The sequence below is a fragment of the Bos indicus genome, chromosome 9, assembly GCF_029378745.1.
Source record: "Bos indicus isolate NIAB-ARS_2022 breed Sahiwal x Tharparkar chromosome 9, NIAB-ARS_B.indTharparkar_mat_pri_1.0, whole genome shotgun sequence".
Classification (NCBI taxonomy): Eukaryota; Metazoa; Chordata; class Mammalia; order Artiodactyla; family Bovidae; genus Bos; species Bos indicus.
In genome coordinates this window covers 12971540-12978123 of record NC_091768.1, presented here as the reverse complement: position 1 = coordinate 12978123, position 6584 = coordinate 12971540, and positions in this window count along the sequence as shown.

Here is a 6584-nt window from a genome sequence, read left to right as displayed (position 1 = left end):
TGATAGTTTTAGTTCTAGTTTTTAAAGAAACCTCCATAGTGTTCTCCATAGTGGCTGTATCCATTCGTATTCCCTCCAACAGTGCAAGAGGCTTCTTTTTTTCCCGTTTCCTGTCCAGCATTTATTGTTTGTAGAATTTTTGATGATGGCCATTCTGACTGGTGTGACATGATACCTCATGTAGTTTTGATTTGCATTTCTTTAATAACGAGCAGTGTTGATCAGGAGAAGGAAATGGCAACCCACTCCAGTATTCTTGCCTTGAGAGTCCCAGGGACAGAGGAGCCTGGTGGGCTGCCGTCTATGGGGTCGCATAGAGTCAGACACGACTGAGGAGACTTAGCAGCAGCAGCAGCAGCAGTGTTAATCATTTTCTCATATGCTTGTTGGCCCTCTTAATGTCTTCTCTGAAGAAATGTCTGTTTAAGGATTCTGCTTATTTCTTAATTGGTTGTTTGTTTTTCTGATATTGAACTGTATGCTCCACCTAGAAACTTTGTTGATTGCTCATTTTTCAGTTGCTTCATTTGCAATTATTTTCTCCCATACTGAGGGTTGTTTTTTCATCTTGTTTATAGTTTTCTTTGCTGTTTAAATACATTGAAGTTTAGCTAGATGCTAAACCTTTGTCTATTTTTATTTCAGGACCTCTAGGTGGTGGGTCAAAGCAGATCTTACTTTGATATATGACAAAGAGCGTTCTGCCCCTGTTTTCCTCTAAGGTTTTATAGTTTCTGGACTTACATTTAGGTCTTTAATCAATTTTGCATCTATTTTAGTGTATAGGACTAAGAAGTGTTCTAATTTCATTCTTGTACATGTAGCTGTCCAGTTTCCCCAGCACCACTTATTGAAGAGGGTCTCTTTTCTGTCTTTTATCCATTGTATATTCTTGTCTCCTTTGTGAAAGAAAAGGTGCCTATAGGTGCATGAGTTTATCTCTCAGCTTTGTGTCTTGTTCATTTGGTTTATCTTTCTGTTCTTGTGCCGGTAACATACTGTCTTGATGACTCTAACCTTGTAGTATAGTTTGAAGTCCGAAAAGTTGAAACTTCTAGTTCCACTTTGCTTTCTCAAGGTTTCTTTGGCCATTAGGGGTATTTTTTCCCATGCAAATTAAAAAATTATATGTTCTAGTTCTTGGAGAAATGTCATTGGTAATTTGATAAGGATGAATGGAATCTGCAGATTGCTTTGGGTATCATAGTCATTTTCACAATATTGATTCTTCCAGTTCAAGAACATCATATACCTTTCTGTTTGTGTCATCTTTGATATCTTTCTTCATACAGCATTTCTGTTTGCATACACATTTTTTGTCTCTTAAGGTAGGTTTATTCCAAGATATTTTATTCTTCTTGCAGTTGTGAATGGTATTGTTTTCTTAATTTCTCTTTCTGATTTTTCATTGGTGTTATATAGGAATGCAAAGGATTTCTGAGTATTAATTATGTGTCCTGTGCTTAACTAGATTCACTGATTAGCTCTTATAATTCTCTGGTTCTATCTTTAGGAGTTTTAGGTATAGAAACAGGTCATCTGCAAACATAAGGGGTTTACTTCTTGTTTTATAATCTGGATCATTTGTATTTCTTTTTCTTGTCTGATTGCTCTGGCTATGACTTAGAAAACTATATTGTATAATAGCAGTGAGAGTGGGCACCCTTATTTGGTTCCTGATCTTAGAGGAAATACTTTCAGGTTTTCACCATCAAGAATAATGTTTGCTGTGAGATTGTCATATATGACCTTTATTATGTTGAGGTAGGTTCTTTCTATGCCCATTTTCTGGAAAGTTTTTTTTTTTTATCATAAATTGGTATTTAATTTTGTCAAAAAGATTTTTCTGCATCTTTTGAGATTATCATATGATTTTTTATCTTTCAATTTGTTAATATAGTGTCTCATATTGTTTGATTTGCATATAGGGAAAAGTTTTCACACCCCTGGGATAAATTCCTCTTGAACTTGGTGTATGATCCTTCTAATGTCATTGTTTTTTTGTTTTTTTCCTTCTGGTGTTTTGTTCAAGATTTTTGCATCTATGTTCATCAGTGATACTGTCTGGTTATTTTCTTTTCTGTGTGGTATTTTTGTTGGCTTTGGTATCACGGTGATGGTGGCCTCACAGAATGAGTTTGGGAGTGTCCCCCAGGCTGCAGTTTTCGAAAGACTTTGATCAGGGTGTGTGTTAGCTCGTCTCTAAACCTTTGATAACATTCTCCTATGAAGCTCTGAGATTTTATTCATTGGAGGCTTTGGATTACAGTTAGAAGTAGTTGTTATTAATTATTGATACATAGAGCTTGTGATGGGTGTTAGTAACAGGCTCACTCCCAAGGAAAACGAGGTTCAATTTCCACTTCTCATCCTAAAAAAGGCACTTTGTCTTCAAAAGGAACATATTTAATCATAAAAATAAGGACAGCTTTATCTGCATGCCACCCATGAGTTGTGATATACTGATCACATATTGCGGAGAAGGCAATGGCACCCCACTCCAGTACTCTTGCCTGGAAAACCCCATGGATGAAGGAGCCTGGTAGGCTGCAATCCATGGGGTCGCTAAGAGTCGGACACGACTGAGCGACTTCACTTTCACTTTTCACTTTCATGCATTGGAGAAGGAAATGGCAACCCACTCCAGTGTTCTTGCCTGGAGAATCCCAGGGATGGGGGAGCCTGGTGGGCTGCCGTCTATGGGGTCATACAGAGTCGGACATGACTGAAGTGACTTAGCAGCAGCAGCAGTAGCAGCAGCAGCGGATCACATATTGAAATGATAATATTTTTTTGTATACTAGATTAAAATATAATTTGAAAATTAATTTCAGCTTCTTCTTTTTGCTTTTTAAATGTGGCTACTAGAAAACTTAAGGTTTTATATGGAACTTTAATTTGTAGTCCACATTACACTGCATGGGCAGCTTTGGCTTATAACAGAAGCCAAGTCAAGGTGACCTAATGACTGTCAGGCTGGGAGCTGGGCACATCTTTGCCCAGACAGAGTTAGACTGTCCCCCTTAGAGGCATGTGTGATTGAACTGGTTGTGGGCATACAGAATCCTTGAATGTAGTTTGTTTTCACAAAATTTTCATTGTTTGCTTTTTTCGGTTCTGACCAAATCTTGGTGGGTTTTGATTGGTGACAGAACAAACAGGACTGTTAGCTATATTTCCTGTTAAGTGTATTTGAGCTGGGGCTTCCCAGGTGACTCTAGTGGTAAAGAACCCACCTTCCAATGTAGGAGACCTAAGAGACTCAGGTTTGATCCCTGGGTCGGGAAGATCCTCTGGAGGAGGGCATGGCAACTCACTCTGATATTCTTGCCTGGAGAATCCATGGACAGAGAAGCCTGATGGGCTGCAGTCCATGGGGTCATACATCAGACATGACTGAAGCGACTGAGCACACATGTGTATTTGCAGTTGAATTATGACAGAAAATTGAGACACATCAGTGAAGGCAGAATGGGGGTGGAAAGAGGATGAGTTGAGAAGCATTCTGATTTCTGGAAGCTGTACCGTGTTGTCCTTTTTTCCTCTTCTTTTTCTTCCTTTGGTTTTAAGATTGCATGTTGGTGGTAGCAGGACAACACTGACTGCATTTGCTAGAAGCAGATGTCCTCGTTAATTTAGATTTTAGAGACCAAAATTAAGGAGGGTGTGCTATGCAGTATGGAAGAGGAAAATGGATATTTCTTCAGCCAAGTTCAATCTCTGAAAGTCTCCTGACTTCTGAAAAGTATTTACAGAACTAAATTCTTGGAAGAGGGACATCTTTTCATAACTGCCAATATGTTAGACTTTCATAGTCTAGAACTAGAATTAAATTCTCTTTGATCATTCACTGCCTTCTTCCCCATATTCCATAACCTTCCGAAGTTTAGGGAAAGTCAAGAAACCTTAGTGAGAGCAAAGTAAATAAAAATTCAAGAGCATGTGGAGTCCAAGGGCTTGGTCTAAGTTTAAATAACCTCACCACTACACAGTTCCATTTACAATTCTAAGACAACTGCATCAACCCAGAGAGTCAGCTCTTGCTGCAGGATCCACCTTCTGTCCATTTCCACTTTTCCAAGTGGTCTCACTACCCACTTATCATATTGCCACCAAGGTGTCCCCCAGGTATCTTGTCACCAGGTTGAGGAAATGACCACCAAACTGTCAGGCCAGTGGAAAGTTGCTGCCACTCACCTTAGCAGCTGGCAGTCTGGTGAATCTGGTGATAATTTCACTAACCCTCAGGCCTCCCTGACCCTAGGTCTTCTCATTGGCATTGCTGTTGTTAATTTGAGGACTTCTGTAGGACGCATATGACACATGGCTCTTCAGTAAGAGGAGCTGATGTCCTTGGCTGGCAGGATGATTCACGGGGCTGTGTGCCAGGTTCCATTTACTGAGAAGGAGAATACTTCACTTCCAAGAAGTCTTGAGCTCTCAGACCCAAAGCAGACAGACCAAGACTGTAGAAATGGTGGTAGGTGATGAGCAGGAAAACTGTGTGAGAAGGTGTTTCTACTGGCTGTGTCCTGTCTCTCGTGGGTAGTCCAGGCTCATTTAGAGAGGGAAGAGTCAGACGCAACTGAGGAACTGAACTAAACTTAACTGGGGCAATTGAATCTGGCTTAGAGTTCTGCCGGGTGAAGCTGGAGATTTGCCAGAGGCTCATCCCATGGAGAAGGGAATTGCAACCCACTCCAGTTTCTTGCCTAGAGAGTTCCATGGATAGAGGAGCCTGGCAGGCTACAGTCCATGGGTTCACAGAGAGTCGAATACAACGGAGCATCTACCACCACCACCACCACCATCATACACGGTCATTGGTCTTTGTCCAAGACCAACAGGTCTAACTCCCCTCAGCCCCTGGTACCCTTATCTACTTTGTCTTTGCAGTAGACTTACATGGACACTTCATAGTGGAATAATAGAGTATCTGTCCTTTTGTGTCTGGCTTGTTCACTTAGCATAGTGACTTCAAATTTTACTCACTTTGCAGCACATGTCAGAATTTCCTTAGTTGTTAATAATATGTAGGTTCAACATCATGTATCATCAGGGAATTACAGATTAAAATCATGATACATCACACTACAACTCTTAGGACTGCTAAACTACAAATATATATAAAACCAATCACTGGAGGGTGAGCAACAATAGGAACTATTCCTCATTGCTGGTGGAATGCATTCTGAGGCAGTTTGGCAGTTTTCCCCAAAGCTAAATAAGTCTCACCTTGGGATCTGACAATCGTGCTTTCAGTGTCTAGGAAACTGCTCTGAAAATCTATATCCAAATGCAAACAAGGATGCAATTATGCATAGCAGTTCTGTTCATAATGACTGTAAATTTTAAGAAATCATGATATCCTTCAGTAGATGAATGTGTAGGTAAATTGGGTTACATCGATGTCAAGGGGAGCAGAACATGCAGCCCTAAAATATGTCTCTTTGACATATTTTGCTCTGTTTAATTCAGTAAAAAAGAAAAGAAAAGAAAAGCTGAGTAGAAGTTGCCCTTTTTTCTTTTTAAGATTTATTAATTTATATTTTGCCGTGCTGGGTCTTCATTGCTTCGAGAGGGCTTTCTCAAGTTTTGGTGAGTGGGGCCTGCTCTCATTGCAGAGCATGGTGTCTAGGTGTGCAGGCTTCAGGAGTTGTGGCGCATGTGTTTAGTAGTTGTGACTCCTAGGCTCCAGAGTGCTGGCTCAGTAATTGTGGTGGATGAGTTTAGCTGCTCTGAGGCATGTGAGATACTCCTGGACCAAGAATCAAACCCTATCCCATGCATTAGCAGACAGATCCTTAACCAGTAGAACACCAGGGGAGCCCAAGGTTGCCCTTTTGTGAGTTACATTTACGTTTATTAGGGAAGTCTCTGTTTGTAAGGGGATGTCCCTCTTTGCACCTGAAATAGAAGGATAGTTACATCTCAAGGAACTCTTATCAGTGAAGAGGTCCCGATGTAAATATGCAGAGAATCATGTGATTGTTTACTGTGCTTTCCACGATAACCTGCCATAACTGGCCTCCCCTTTTCCCCCAAGGTCTTCCATATGTTTTTAGCTGAAAACAGTATTTAAGGTGATGGCTTTGGTCACTGCAGAAAGTGACTCAGTTTTCCTTGTCATCTCCCCTGTATGCAAGAGGTATACACGTTATAAAACTTCTGTTTCTCTTCTGATAATTTGGCAAAGAGTTGGACATGACTGAGCGACTGAACTGAACTGAACTGATGGAGAAGGAAGGCTCAACCAAGAACCAAAGGGGCAGAGGGAAATTGTTTTTCCTCCTATACACACACAAAGGAATAATACTCAACAGTTAACAGGAGTGAAACATGAACCCTTGAATGACAGGGATAAATGTTAGATGCCAATGGCTAAGTGAAAGAATCCAGTATGATTCCATTGATGACATTCTTGTAAAGGCAAAGCTGCAGAGATGTTAAAACACATCATGGGGTGGGGAATTTGAAGTGATCCTTTAGATCAGTTCAGTTCAGTTCTGTCAGTCATGTTGGACTCTTTGCAACCCCATGGACCACAGCACACCAGGCCTCCCTGTCCATCACCAACATCCACA